Genomic DNA, 16,234 nt, shown 5'->3' with positions numbered 1-16,234 from the left:
GTACGGAACTTTGTATTATAATTTCTACATTTCCTCTGCTAGGCCAGTCGTGATGTCCTTATGTTGTACTTGCAGGTCCTTCCTTTGTGCGCCCTGACTACCATGACCAGAAGAAAAACACACACACACACACACACACAGGCTCCTCCCTTCCCCCTGCGCCAACCTTTCAATTGCATCATCAGTCTCCTTCCTGACGCTCCCCTGCCAAGTCCCAAGAGAGAAGCTATGGAGAAATAGATTAGTGGGTATTTGATAGCCATCATCTTTCTCTTCTCTGGGACAGGATGGTTCTTAGTTGACGAAAAAAGACAAGATTCTTTAAGATTCATGCATTGACTTCAGTGGGCTCGCTGTTGTTCCCCTTACGAAGACCCTCTTTCGAACTCTCTAATCACTGTTTGATTTGAGGAACACTTGCTATCTGATCTGCATTTGTGTAGGTGATAAATCAAATACGTTTAAAATCCCCATCAGTCATTTTGAGTATTCGGTGATGCCGTTCGGTCTGACTGATGCCCACGCTGTTTTCAAAGCTCTCGTAAATGACCTACTTAGGGATATACTTAATCATTTTGTCCCTTTTTTATTTAAATTACTACCTAATCTTTCTCCCGACACGTCAGTACAGTAGTCAGATTGTCTTTTTAACAGTTGCTTGACTGCATGATAAAGTTGAAAAGTATGAATTTAGCGCCTCTTCTGTTAGCTTCCCTGGCTATAGCTTGTTATGTGCTGAGAGGTTGGATCCCAAGGCACAGACACAAATAAGGTTTTAACTATTTATTCACATAACTTGACTAAACGGAAAGCAACGAGAATACATCGAGAATCACAAACGCCAAGCCCCCTTGGGCTCCGGGGACGCACAGAGGAACAGCTTGCAATAATCCGGCAAAACACACACAATTCTCAGACCCTTATATAGAAAGTTAATCAATCTCATTGGTTGTGGCTAGACATGTGAGTACCAGTACTAGGGCTGGGAATCTTTGACTGTCTCACGATTCGATTCGATTACGATTTCTGGGTCTACGATTCGATTCAGAATCGATTTTCGATTCTCAATTCAAACGATTTTCGATTCAAACTTATTTGACTGACAAATGATTTCTGCTTCAATTTATAGATATGCACAACATTTTCATGATCTACTCCAGTCTGCTTTGCAAGACAAAATGACAAATAGAGAAAAAGTGTCTTTTTTTTTTTTTTAAACATTTATTAGTTTTGTATTGTAAGTGCCTTTTTCCACAAAAACAGCATGTGGGCTACAATTGCCTTTTCCCCTTCTTCTTCATTTCTAATTTAAATAAAATCGGTTTTTGGATATTAATATCGATTCGATTCGATTAATAAATGAGACTCTCGATTCTGTTATGAATCGATTTTTTGGTACACCCCTAACCAGTACTGACATGGAATTCTCTGATTGGCTGTTGACCCTGTAACGCGATTACAGATTCTTGACATCATATACATCATCTAGTATTACATCGTCCTAAACATCACATAGCATTAAAGATTCCTGACATCACATAGTCCAGACATCATAGAGCCTAAAACTAGTTGAAACTGGATGCTGTTACATCATTACCAAAACAGACACGTAACGGGTCGTGAACTCTGGAGCACGGTCATGAACTCTACTCAAACTTAAGCCAGGCGTGACCCCAGACATGAGACAAGACCCAAACATTACTCCTGCATGACCCAAGTCATGACATAGCTTAGTTGAAGGACAGATGAGACCAGATGCAGCTAAGGCTGAGGTGGTGGCAGTTGTCAGGCTTTGCCACCTTCTACAGATGTTTCTTGCTAGGCTTATCGCCACCACTTCTCCATTCTCCTGGAACTCTGAGGCCGGCTAGATCAAATCTTCATTTTTACCCTGCGTCTTAACTTATTTGCTCCCAAAGACGTATTTATACGTTTTTGTTGTTGTTGTTTTTTTAAATGTTTTTTATGGTAGAGCATACAGAAGGCTTTGATGCAACCTCTGAACTCAAGCAAATGCTTGAAGCAATGGTAGTTATTACAAAAACAGCCAGCAGGTGTCAGCAGAGTATAAGAGCTCAAACAGAGCCATGTTGCAAAAAACTTTTCCCCACTGTTTTAAACAGATTTGTGATGACACTTAGCTATATTCTAATGCCAATTGCTGCAAAATGGAAACAGATAGAAATATTCTTTTTTTTTTCCTGGTGAAAGAAGAGATGCCAATTTTTCTTTTGGTAGATTCCACGTTTTATAGCAATAGAACACAAAACTGTGGGCCTTCAAAAAGCAGTCAAAATCCAGTAAAGGGGTTGCTTCAGTGAAAATGGGCGGGAGTGAATGAGTTAATAAGTGTAAAGCCTCAATTTGGTCGTACACCAGGTGCTGTCCATTGAAGGAGGTGGGGAGCGAGGCTTTGATTGCTCACAAGACAGTACTGTGTAACTGATCTGTCGCCTGTCAAATCTTTCACTGTACAAAATTTGAAAATGACTGCATTCCCACTGAGAGTCAGGTGTTAAGACAGCATTACAGAGTATTATGCATCACAATATATGCTATTACTGTTGCTAAATCCCTGGATGCTCATGTGAAGCTCGAGTCACTTATTGAGGGTAATTTCCCTTCAGTCTGAGAAAATACAGTTTGCTTACAAATTAGTTGCTAAATCTGGCAACAATCCCTGAATCTTGTACGCACACAGTGTTTGCACCCTTTCCTTTAAAACGAGCAGCTTTAGTTTGGAACTAAGCAGAGTCGTATTGATTTTCTGCTCAGAGGCAAGAGTGTGATATTATCTTAAGTAATGGTTGAAAATGAGGAAAATGACGGGTCGGGCGCATTCCTTCAGAGGTCATATTCTCCTGCTGCAACAACATGACCTCACCTATATTACATAATCATGGTCCATTTAATGTATCAGCCACGCTACTGATAAGATTAATGATTAATTGGTTTATTAAACGAGAAAATAGGAGAAAATGATCACCCTTTTGCACAAACACAACCTTCTTTCCCCGTCCATTATTCCGTTTAATTATGTTATATTGCTCCCGATGGCGACGAAGCAAGAGCCGTCTATAAAGTCTCACAGTGTTAATGGGATCAATAGTGGATCTTTACTACCCTGAATAAAGGGTTTTCAGGTCACCGGAGTCTTGGACATTACAAGCCCCATTTCTATCCTGCTGTCGTCTTCACGTTTCATCATAAATGTTCCCCATTGTAATGTCATACAGTTTTGCCCATTCCATTATGATTGTCTATAAATGCAACCATTCATACAGTTAGCCACCATCTAGTATCTAACTTTAAACCACTAAATTTATACGCCACATTTTAGCTACATAAAAATAGTGAGAAAACAATAAAACAAGTGTTAGCCGGTGAAAAGTGTACACACATTTAAAAGATAAAAATGTTCAGCGCGTCTTAAACTGGTTGCTGGTAACCGTGCAAAATAAATCTCTTTTCAGCTACCTCATTCATAGCTCTCAAGGTCACACAGGAAGTATATTCAAGGAGGAGTGCGCATAAATAAAAGAGACAAGACATTCTGGTATATGGCATATAATACTTGAAATCAGACATTTTGCCTGCTTTCAGGAGTCTCTTCATTGACGTGTGTGGGCACATCTGTATTTGAAAAGTTCTTTTTTTTTTTTTTTTGCCAAACGATTCAAAACAAATCAAACACATTTTGGAATAAAGTTTGAAGAGGAAAAAAAGAATAAAAGAATCGATCTTTCAAACAATCAACAAATGAAACTGATGCCACAAAATGATCCCATGAGCACCATTCCTCTACCAATGTCCCAGATCTATAAAATGAAATACTTCTACCCACTGAAGAAGTATTTTCTTACATTCAACACATTGATTGCTACGCTCTCACTTATATCTTTTATGAGCAAAACCCTTCTAAGCAAATGAAAAGCTCATACATCCCCAACTCCCTGCTACCTTTTATCTGTTCAAGAATAAAGGTAAATCTGAAGAAACCATTATTCTGAATTAAAATGTCTTTTATTTATTATAGTTTTCAGTGTCCCTCGAGGGGAAATTCAATTCACACATCAATGTACAATTCTTCTTTGCACACCACATATACTTGTAGAACCAGATCACACGCAGACAGAATTACAAAGAGAGATTCAACGTGAAAGGGGTGCGCAAAGAGTGCTACTTGATGCCTTGCTGAAGGACACCACCAGCAAGTAGACAGGCATCTTTCCAACAACTGGCTGACATTTTTCACATTTTGTCCTCTGACTCCATAGCCCAATTTGTTACACAATGAGCTACTGGTGCCCTGTTATCTACCTGTTATCATCAGCAACCTTTAGAAAGTAACTTAGTTACTCAGTAATTTAGTTACTCATTACTTAATTTTGAAAATAACTTATTTAATTTACTGATTACATGATTTGAAAATTAAACGTTAGATTACAAGTTACTTTATTAGTTACTTTCAGTGGATGCCGACAATTCCGCTTAACAAACGTAAAAACAAGTTTTGTCAATACTTTATTGGAAGCACATTTTTAACAGTAATGTTAAAGGATGACATTTTTGTTGTTATAAAATAAACAGCCTTTTTGCCTTAACAAAATTGTTTTTATATTAAAAAAAAAAAAATCTGGATTTCACTAACATAAATGGTCAACTTGTTTTTTGAGGAGAAAAAAAGTGTGTTTAGACTTCACATACTATATTATGTACATAATATCACTAGCATCGGGTTGAAACCTCATAAGTCAAAATTTGTTAAATTTCACATTTCTTCAAAAATTGATACTTTTGGTCAGTCCACACGTGGGTGCCATTTTTAGCAATTATTGAGCAATTTAATGCGTTGAAAATGTATTTTTCTCTTTGATGATGCAATGCTAACGGTTGGAAGAAAAATATATATATATATATGTCGTTTTTGGGGTCTCCTGAAAAGTGACCATTTTGGAGGTACAAGGTTTTCGCCCGACGCCAACAATATACCGTATTTTCCGCACTATAAGGCGCACCGCATTATAAGGCACACCTTCAATGAATGGCATATTTTAAAACTTTTTCCATACATAAGGTGCTACAGTAGAGGCTCGGGTTACGTTATGCATCCATTAGATGGTGCTGCGCTAAAGGGAATGTTAACAAAACAGTCAGATAGGTCAGTCAAACTTTATTAATAGATTACAAACCAGCTTTCTGACAACTCCATTCACTCCCAAAATGAATAAACAGCTGTTTCATTATTTTCTCTGAGGTAAAGTATTAGTATTATCTAGCGATCCAAGATGGCGGGATCTTCTGCGCATGCGTGTCACCAATCGTATATTTAACTGTTAAAACTGTAATGGTAAAAGTTAACATTTATATAATATACATCATTCATAAATATAAATACAATTTGTGACTGAATTTGATGTGGTGATCAGTGACTTGTGCCTCATGTTACTTCTGCCAACCTGGTGGCAGTTCCATGTAAATGGAAATGTACCCTGTGTAGCTCACTAATAGTTGGACATCAATGGTTATCATCAACTTAAAACTTGAAAAGCAAATCCTGAAATTTCTCCTGAATGAATTAGTAGTCACTTCCAGTCACCAAAAACATGTTTCCACATTCCCACCCACATCTCTTACAGCTCAACCCTTTCCTCCATTTCCAACAATCCACCATGTCTCCCCCTGCTGTCACCATCCATCTTTCATCCTGCCTCTACAGCTCTAAAATACTGCACTGCAAAACAGAGTGAAAAGAGAAAAGCATTCAGGGGAGCAAAGACAATGTTGTGTGACTGTATGTGTGTGTGTGTCAAAGTAAAAGTAAAATTGTAAGAGGGAAGCGCCAAAGGCAGAAATGTTGAGATAATGGTTTCATTTGGAGAGATTGTGATGCGGCCCTTGAAGGGAAAATCCCCATGGATGGGCAAATGAGTTAGCGCTCTCTTTTCATCCGTCTGCTCCATCCGAGATCATGTTGTCCTTAAAGCCATGGGAACGTTGGACACTTTGCCTTTAACTAACCCTGACAATCAGAGCTTGAGGAAAAGAGAAGGTATCACACACTTCATGCCTGCAGGCTCCTTTTCAACATGCACACAGATGCGCAGTTTATGTACCCAAAAGACAATAACGCTATTTTAATCAGCATTCAAAGGTTATCTTTTGATGTTAAGGCAAAGCATTAAAAGCATCGGTTATGTTGAAACAGTGAGAAAGATGTGACTCGCTAAAAATGTGCAGCAACAGACAGTTTATAAATATTCATAAAAGCTTTCAAAATGGGTAATCGCTTTTTCTTTATGCATAATGTAGCTTATTTGTTTTAAACGTCACCATGCACTTGGTGCAAATGATTTCCCATTTTAAGGAACTTGTTTTCATGACTGGTGTTAGCCGAACGAAAAGCTGTCACACATGTAGAAAATCTTGCAGTGAGTGCTTGTGAGTGAGAAGAGTCAGTTTTTTTTCTTTGAATTGTCTTTCTGTGGGAGTTATTTATATATATATATATATATATATATATATATATATATATAATTTGATGATAACATTACAAGTATACCAATGAGTTATAAATGCAGATCCATCCATCCATCCGTCCGTCCGTCCATCCATCCATTTTCTGAACCGCTTGCTCCTCACAAGGGTCGCGGAGGTGCTGGAGCCTATCCCAGCTGGCTTCGGGCAGTAGGCAGTGTACACCCTGAACTGGTTGCCAGCCAATCGCAGGGCACACAGAGATGAACAAGCATCCACACGCACAAGCACACCCCGGGACAATTCCATGCCAAGCATGTCTTTGGAATGTGGGAGGAGACCGGAGTACCCGGAGAAGACCCACGCGAGCACGGGGAGAACGTGCAAACTCCACCCATGAGGCCGCAGCCTGAACTCGATCTTGCCTCTTCAGTACTGAGAGGCGGACGTGCTAACCACTCATCCACTGTGCCGCCCTGCAGATACCGCCCAGATGACAAAGAGTCACACCCTGAAACCTCAAGTATCTTCCACCAGTTAAATATTGAACCATTTTTTTATTCTCTTCAAGATTATGTTTTTGCAATGTGGATTTGATGGAATCAGAAGAAGAAGAAAAACAATTAATATAAGTAGAATTAAATGAAGGACCAAAAGTGCCAAAATGAAATAAGTAAAATGTGGCATGAATAATTCAATTACAGTGCACCTAGCCTATTTATGGGAGTAAACGACAGATAAAATTATCCCATGAGCACGGGGAAGAGGAGTGAAAAAAGTAAGAAATTGTGACCAGAGCCCCAGACTACTTTTTACTATGGCTCAGGAGACCCAAACCTGAGATTTTAGGGATGCAAGTAAAACAAAATTAATGGTGCACATGAATCACAAAACGACTAGTGAGATAAATATTCAATACATATTCAACAATTAAAAAAAAAAAAAAAAAAGGAAATGTATTAGTCACGTGTGCGAGCGGATGAAAAGTTGTTAGTAGTTACAGATTCTCAAATATGAGGAGCAAAACACTATTTAGGAGTTGTTTGGAGTCATGGTGACATAATTAAATAAAATTACCATAAGAACACATGAATGACACAGACCCGACGTAGAGCTAAAATACCACACCACCCCCTTTTGATCTTACACTGTACACTATTTTAATAAGCTATTTTTTTCTTTACATTGCTTTTTTTTTTAACTCTGTAACTGCTTTTAAATGTTTTACTTTTTAATATAGAATGTGAAGCATAGTGAGTTACATTGTGTATGAAATCATAAATCAATGATTTTATTTTTATTTATTTATTTTACAACTCCTATACTGCCTAAGTACTGGTAAACACCTGAGCAATGAGAAAAAATGTTTGTTTCTTATTAAGCCCACATTATAATCCCCCTACAACCTGATTCTTGATTCGGGATTTATTTATATTTATTTATCTACTTGCAAAAAAATTTTTTAATGCTATTCGGGATTTTTTTTCAGTAAATACTGAAATACTTAAATAATTCATGACACATTTAACCATTTATTTACAGTACCTATATTTTCATTCACCTGCGATAGGCGATTGGCTGGCAACCAGTTCAGGGTGTATCCTAATGCCCGAAGCCAGCTGGGATAGGCTCCAGCACCTCCCGCGACCCTTGTGAGGAGCAAGCGGTTAAGAAAATAGATGGATGGATATTGTTATTTCATTTTGGCACTAATTCTGCTAATTTATTGCCGATACATTCTACAGTTGAGGCAGCTGTCTGACTGCTGATCTGTCTACTATATATTCAACGAATATATATAGTGCAGTATGTATTTCAGGCAGCTTTCAATAGCAGTATAATTATGAGCTAGTGGACCGATAGAAATTATGTCATTTTTCCTCACTATCTTAGGAATGCACAATAACTATCGGTCCGATAATTTTCGTGCATCCCTAATATTTGTGAACCTTTTTTATTTTTTATTTTTATTTTTTTGTGGGCTACGTGGAGGTGCATTCTATCAAGTAATACATAAATCATATAACCGTGATGTGGGATTCGTACTCAGTCATAAAAAGGTTTTGTCTAATATGCTGTGGATATTGTAATCATGGGCATGTGATAAAAGTTACATCTAACTCATGTGTTAAGATGGAAAAGCAACTTTAGAAAAGAGGTTTGTGGAATGTGACCCGGTGAGGCTTTTATCCGCAATCTCATATCAATAGTGGCTACATGTCCAAACAGTCTGCAGTTTTTGTGTGTGGGCGTATACCCTTCATTGTTTAATTCTTGACCTATTAAAATTTCTGACACTTGCTGAATTCATGGTGAATCAAGCTCGTGCATAAATCAAGTATCACCCCACACAGTGAAGCTGTCACAAACTTTAAATAAGTTAAATTACGTAGCATTTGTGTGGGTGTTTTTTGTTTTTTTTTCTTCCACTTTGTATTTATTCACACGTTTACCTGCACAAAGATAAGAAGCCCATCTGGCTGTTAATAAATGCCAAATTATATTCAAGCTCCTTGTTAAACAGGCTTGTAGACACTAAACGCAATTGTGCCGCAAGACTAAATGTGGCCCAGACCCAGGCCCATCACATCCGCCCACGCGAGCCACCAACAACTACACCTGCCGAGGTCCAAAACAATCCCACACACACTCCACACAATCCCCACCACTGCTTTCCATTACTCCTCCGCAGACCCACCACTCTCCAGCCGCCTCCGCTTGCATTCGCACACGCGTCTACGCGCGACGCCGTTTCCCCTCCGAGGCAAATTAACACTTGTGCACAATGCACCTACTCTTTCCAAACGGAGCATGTGCAAAACTGCATAAACACGTTGGGGGTAGTGAGCGTTGCGGTGACGGTAGTGGGACTATGCAGGGGATAATTCTCACTTTCTCCGTGAGACGTAGAAGCTTTAAATGAGTGTGAAGAGAATGTGGTGAGTATCCACAGGTAGCGTAATCAGGCCAGTGAAGCCTAAAGGCACATAATGCAGGAGCTCCTTCCACGGAAGGGAGATTAGAGTGGAAGCAGTTCAACAATGAAGGAATGGGAAACACAGGGAAGGGGCCACTGGATGAAAACCGGGTGAATCTAAAGAAACCAGCACAAACCAGCAAGTACTCTTCTTCCATAATCCACTCGATGACAGTTTGTGCTGGCCTTTAATCCCCATCCCAAACAGTGACCAAATATTGGTGGGCGGATCAATCCAAATATCGATAATATAGAAGTGTCATGTGATCAATACTTGAGTCACTATCTCTCCTGCAGTTTTAGCAAAGAGAGAAGTTAGCTTGACTGTGTGTCGCTACTTCCGGCCAACTTAAGTGCCACACTGGGTGGTCACAGCACGGAGCAGACACATTTTGCTCCACCTCTTCCATCTCTTTTGTTTTGATGTTGTGCCACCCGTCATGTGACTCAACAGTGCCGGGTAAACAAGCGACGAGGCTCAGTCAACATTGACATGGACAAGCAGCACAGAAAGAAGAACCTCAAATGTGGCAGAGAGAAAGAGGGGAATATGATACAATGGAAATCAGTAAAAAGTGTCTAAAATATTGGTGGGCACATAACACATTTATTCAAACATTTCACAAATCACCAAGCCATTAATGATTAATATTTGATCTATTCCCAGCCTGCGATTGGCTGGCAACAAGTTCAGGGTGTACCCCGCCTACTGCCCATAGCCAGCTGGGATAGGCTCCAGCACCCAAGACAGTGGCAAAAAAAAAAAAAAAGTGTTACATAAACATACATCTAGAGATGCTGTACTGTAGTACTGACGAGGATGAATTTGCTCTCATCATTCACTAAGTTTTGGTATGCATTGGAGTGATTTTTGTGAAGAATGCAATCATTTTACTCGAAGATAAATTGAGCTGACTGAGTCCATACAACGGAAGTGCGTAGCGTATACACAAGAGAGACAGTCAGACAATGAACGGTTATTGCTGGCCGTAAACACACCAAGGAAACATCAAACTAGGAGACCGCTCAACTCAATTTCCACGGTGGAAGGCAGAAGAAGGCTGCTGTGTTTTTTTGTTCTTCCTCCTCATCTTCGATCTCCCGAGTAAAAAAGGAGGAGATAGGCGTTGGCAAAATCACACCCAGGAAGGAGATGCTTCAAAGAAAAAGACAAACTTGAGCGAGTAATCATAATGGTACCATCTCTGCCTCAATTAGAGCCAAGAAAAACCCTGACCGTACTCGGAGTTTAGGATCATAATTTTTACACTCATTTTTTTGTCTGAATCCTTCATGGCCTTGATAGCAAACAAGCCCTGGAAAACACATGACACACAAAACACACATCACTGTCACACTAAATTAGCAAATTTGTCAAATATCCCTTGAGATACCACAGTATGTGCAGCGTTTAGCCATTCAAAACATCACTATGGAACATCCAGTCCACTCCAAATGTACACAGCAACGTCTATTCCTTTGTTTTGTTTTTATATACTGAAGACATTTGGGTTTCAGATTATGGGTTATTGTCTTGTTACAAAATGAAGCTTCTCCTAATTAGTTTGGATGCATTTTTCTTTAAATTCCCAGACAAAATGGTTTTGTAGACTTCGCAATTGATTCTCCTGCTACCTTAGTTACATCATCAATAAAGTCGAGTGAGCACGTTACAGAAGCAGCCATGCAATCCCAAGCCATGCCATTAACTCCACCATGCTTCACAGATGAGCTTGTGTGTTCGGGATCTTAAGCAGATCCTTCCTTTTTCCATAATTTGGCCTTTCCGTCACTTTGGTAGAGGTTAATCTTAGTCTCAACGACCCATAAAACTTTGTTCCAAAACTTTAGTGCTAATCTCTGTGTATAGATATCTGACCAGATAGTATTATGGTTCACATAGCTGAATTTCATGCAGCTCTCCTGCTCGTTTCATGCTCTATGAACAACAAACAGCAGTATTGCAGTTGACTGGTGAGATCCAGTGCAGGCTGTGTACTTACACTGGGCTCACGGAATCAAGAGTTTAGCCTACATCTGCTCCCACCTGTCAGCCAACATGGACCAGACAGCCAAGTTGCATTAAGACAAATGTCAGATATCTGCTGATCTTCATATTGTTTAAGATTCATCTGAGAATACTATCATATTCCAATGGAGTGAAAAAAAAATATCTTACCGTACTCTGACCAAGTCTTAACCATCAAATGTGATTTCTTGGTTTTATTTAACATTTGATGCATTGGAACGGAATTGCTATTTCAAGTCCCATTTGTGCTGTTTTCTGACCCCATCAAACTTTGCAGACAGAAAGAGAGCAAGATACCGTATCTTTGTCAATGACAAAGACCTCCCAGAGGAGCAATTTAAGACATATGTAGGACAGAGGAAAGACTATAAATAGAGGAGTTAAAAATATTCAACAAAAGAGTTTATGGCACAACTCAGACAAGGCGGCATCTCTTCTTACTGTTTAATAGTCCTGTCACTTGATAGAGGGAACTTGTGCTTTTATTTTTTAACAGAAAGAAACAAGCAGAATGTGGTAAAAGAGGATAAATAAGATGGTTAAGAATCTAATCTCAGAAAGAAATGTCTTCAGTAAAATAAGGTACCTTTATACCAGACCTGTGGTTTTTTTAACTGGTAAATGTGAAACGGTTTTGGCAGTGACTGCATTATACTATATAATGGTGATGTGATGACACAGCTTTCTTCTCTCTCCAGCTTCAACAAATGTACTCATCTATTACTGAGCAGCTCAGTAACACACATGCTGACCTGTCCAATTACAGTGGAAGGCAGTTTTTACCTCAGAAGAGAAGCAAGTGTCTGGCGAGTCTGCCTACCCATACAATAAGACCAATATATTTAATTGAATTAGTTGTATTTATTCATTTATCAACTGCATCTCCCATGATGCCAGGGCTCTATTTTCATGACAGACGTAAATCCTGTGCAGTGCATCTCCGTGTAATGAATTTGGTAATTTTGCATATTAGTGTGAAATATTAGCACCACATATTATTATTGTTTTGATAGCCGCTGCTGTTGCAAGCAAACTTTGCCTTCCAATGAAATATTTTGCAAATATATCAAGTTGCATTTGTCTCAGGTCATGCTGCACCTCCACAAAAAAATGGTGCGACCAAATCCTGTGCTGTGGGAGCAACTAAAAATGTTACTCGCACCAGTGCTAGTAGTGGAAAAGTTAATGTAGAGCATAGGGGTGTGAATTGCCTAGTACCTGACGATTCGATTCGTATCACGATTCACAGGTCACGATTCGATTCGATACCGATTAATGCCGATACGAATTTATAAGTCGATTGTTGCGATTTTTTTTCATTCAAATTAAGAAAATACTAATCAGTAAGCTTGTAAGGTGTAAGATTTATATGAAAATGTATTATTTATTTATCTGAAATTTCAGTCTTATAGAGGTTGTAATCTGTTTCAGGTTTGAACAGCATTAAAATAAAATATTAAGGCTTAATGTTCCGTTCATATAACATTCTTCCATGCTCAAGGTGTGAATCCTAACCCGAAGTCAGACGTTTTGTTGAATATTTTTCCATTAAAAATGGAAGTTTAAAAATCGATTCACACACACACAAAAAAAAAAAATAAATAAAAAAATAAAAAAAAAGGCAATGATGATAAGACGTTGAATCGGTAAGACTACCGAATGAACAATTCTGAGCTCTTTTTTTTTTTAATCGATTAGAGAATCGCGCGATGTAGTATCGCGATATATCGCCGAATCGATTTTTTTAACACCCCTAGTAGAGCACTGTTATCAGGCTTTTGCAGAGCTTTCAGATCAGCTGATTATAGGAATCAGGTGTGTTGGAGTATGAAAACATCTAATACCTGCAGCCTGGTTTAGATAAACTTTCTTTCACCAAATTGTCACTCTGCCAGGTGCATCTCCGAGACACTCTTTCGGCTGAGACGGCTTGCTCAGCTCGGTGGACACCAGTCTGCCAAACTGGCAAACGTGCAGGGAGCCTTGAGTTGATAAGAAAATTAGGATCCATGGGTATTTTCTGCAAGGCGATGACGATGAAAACTGAGCCTGAACTGTCAGGCTAAGGGCAAGCACAGTTTTTATTTATTTATTTATTTTTATACAGTTGTTCACGTCTATTTAAACTTGTAGTAAAATGTTGCTTAAAATACAGTCCTCCCAGTTAATAAAATGTTTTATGATAATAGTAATAATAATTCATTTTATTTATTGGCACCTTTCAGGGCACTCAAGGACACTGTACAAACAAAATAACAGTCCATAACATCCATTAAAATAGCAAATATGGGTAACAGTGGGTTATGATAAATAGTAGGTGCTTGAGTGAATAGGCAGTCCAGAATAGTTGTTTTAAGTTTGGATATGAAGAGGGTTATGACTGCATTACAGAGGTCAAGTGCTAATGAGTTCCAAAACCAGGGGTCAGAGCAGCTGAAAGTTTAGCTCCTCATAGTGGACAGATGAGCACAGGAGCTGATGATGTGGTGTAGGTACTCGGATCTGAGAGTCCGGGAGGATATGAGGCACCTCGGAGGCTATTGACGACCTTATATGTGAAGATAAGTACAGTATTTTAGATTCAATGATGTTGCTGCAGGACTGGAGTTATCTGTTGGGTAGAAGAGGTTCATGTGACAATAGGGGCAGCAGAGATCTGGGCGCAAAGGGATTGTTCGTCCAAAGTGCAAATCTAGCGAGATAAATAAATAAATAATGACTCAAAAGACCTTACGGTATTTTATAGCTTTCATTGTTAGATCAAACAGAATTCTAAGCAGCAATCGAACGAGACGCGGTTGTTATGGGTTTCATGGTCTTCATTGCTAGCATATCTGTCTCACTTATGGTGATGAACTTTAACATGAGTGTGTATTTTTGCCCTCATCACTTAAAATATGCCTCCCCTAATTCATGTTATTATACAGACAATGGCTCCTGTGGGCCAGCCACCAGTCAGCCATAACGCTGTCTTTTAATTAGAAGCTGATTAATACAGCCGATGAGGATTGCTGTATGTCCTCATTTCTCAGCACAGTTTCTCTTCAGCCTACCTCAAGGTACATCAAGTATGAGAAGGATGGTTGTTGTAAAATGATAAAAACATCAGCACCGGTTGTTAGATGGAATATTTGACTGAATTGCAGTCATTGTGGTTCCAGCAGAGAGTAGCATTTTAAAATGCCCACAAATACTCTCTTAAATCTAACATGAATACAGTACAGAATTGCTTTTTACCTTGCCAGATAAACATCAGGCACACCAATCACACAAGTATTGTTAATTAGGAAATTTAAATGTTTAAAAATCACTAAGCTTAATTTACAATGATGTAGTGCATACTCAAGTAACAATAACAAAATCACCCAATTGTTGCATTGCCATTTAGACAATATCACAGCGAGTCTAAAACACAAACAGCAAAAAAAGATTGCACGTCTGCAAAGTGCAAACCTTCTTCACTCAGTGCATATGTGTAAAATATGAAAAGTTCAACACTGCCACACTAACCTGAATAATGAAATTTGAAAATTATTATAATGACCACTTAGTGACTTGTGAATTAGTGACTCAGTTATCAGTTGCTCTCTGTGGAGGCTTCGGTGTAACAGCACACTCAAGCTGAGGCCAGATAATGTATGTAAATATTACTCATAGTGTACTTGCCTCAGTGTATGCCGTTTAATAATGGAGCAATTCTAAAATAATGAAATATACAGAAACATGGCTAAAATATACTGTAGAGAATTATAGTTGAAATCTATGTTTATTACTTTGACATTTAATTTAGGGAAAATATGTTAAAGCAATGAGCACAGTTCAGAAGATCAGGAGAGTACAACGGGAAAGACTTGGTTTACAATAACTTTTTTCGACTCAAGATTTTCAATGCTACTATTCCTCAATGTCCAAGAGTCAGGCGTTTTGCAACAGCCACACAGAAGGCAAACTCAAAGATCGCAATCACGATATTCCAGTTTAAAAACATACTCAGAACAGGCAACTTGATTCGCAAACACGGTGACTGGCAAAACAGCCAATGTATACACAAATGAGCAGGATGTAGATGTGTTATTCAATTACGGCAATGATCATTCCTTGCCAGTTATTAATGTTAACCGTCACATTGAATACATATTACTTCTAGAAATACACAAGGTCACCCACAGGCACATTAATGCTCATATGGTTTAAAAAGACAACGGGTTGCTTGGTCGCACAGGGACGCATGTGGATATGCAATATAATATCATATAATTAAACAAGCGCTTCTCCAGCCAGTTGTTCCTGATAACCACCACATACAGTAATTACTGCAGTGCACAATAGAAATGAGTTCAGAGTAAAGAACAAGCACATGGGCTCTTTCTTTCATCAACATAAGCTCTGCGTAAAGACTGATCTTCATTTTCGTGTCGGGGCAAGTTTAGTTTACGCTGGGAATTTGGCAGACTGCATCGCGCCATGCTGGATATTTTCTTTTACATTCCCCCAGCACACCTGACAATTTGGTGACAGACAGTAGAATAGACTTAGACCAGCTCGGATTAGGTCTAAGTTGTGGCGCAGGTAGTGTAACGTGATTTTGGTGCATTTGATCGAGTTGTAGACACTCTCTTCCCTCTTCCACTGAAAACATAACATTGATGTGGCCTGTGAAGAAAATGAGTTTGACACCTCTAACACACCTTATCATACACTGGCACATCAGTGTTGGAATGTATGGTTATTTAACAGTGTTTTTAACACTG

The 16,234-nt window shown here is 38.8% G+C and overlaps 1 protein-coding gene across 5 annotated transcripts in view; it reads right to left on the bottom strand.

Annotated features, from left to right (window-relative positions):
• LOC144021906 (glutamate receptor ionotropic, kainate 2) overlaps positions 1-16,234 on the bottom strand; it is a 157,927-nt gene that overhangs the window by 113,199 nt on the left and 28,494 nt on the right. The gene's annotated exons all lie outside the window — the stretch shown is intronic.

The sequence above is a fragment of the Festucalex cinctus genome, chromosome 7 (assembly GCF_051991245.1).
Source record: "Festucalex cinctus isolate MCC-2025b chromosome 7, RoL_Fcin_1.0, whole genome shotgun sequence".
Taxonomy (NCBI): Eukaryota; Metazoa; Chordata; class Actinopteri; order Syngnathiformes; family Syngnathidae; genus Festucalex; species Festucalex cinctus.
This window is presented reverse-complemented; position numbering and strand designations above follow the sequence as displayed.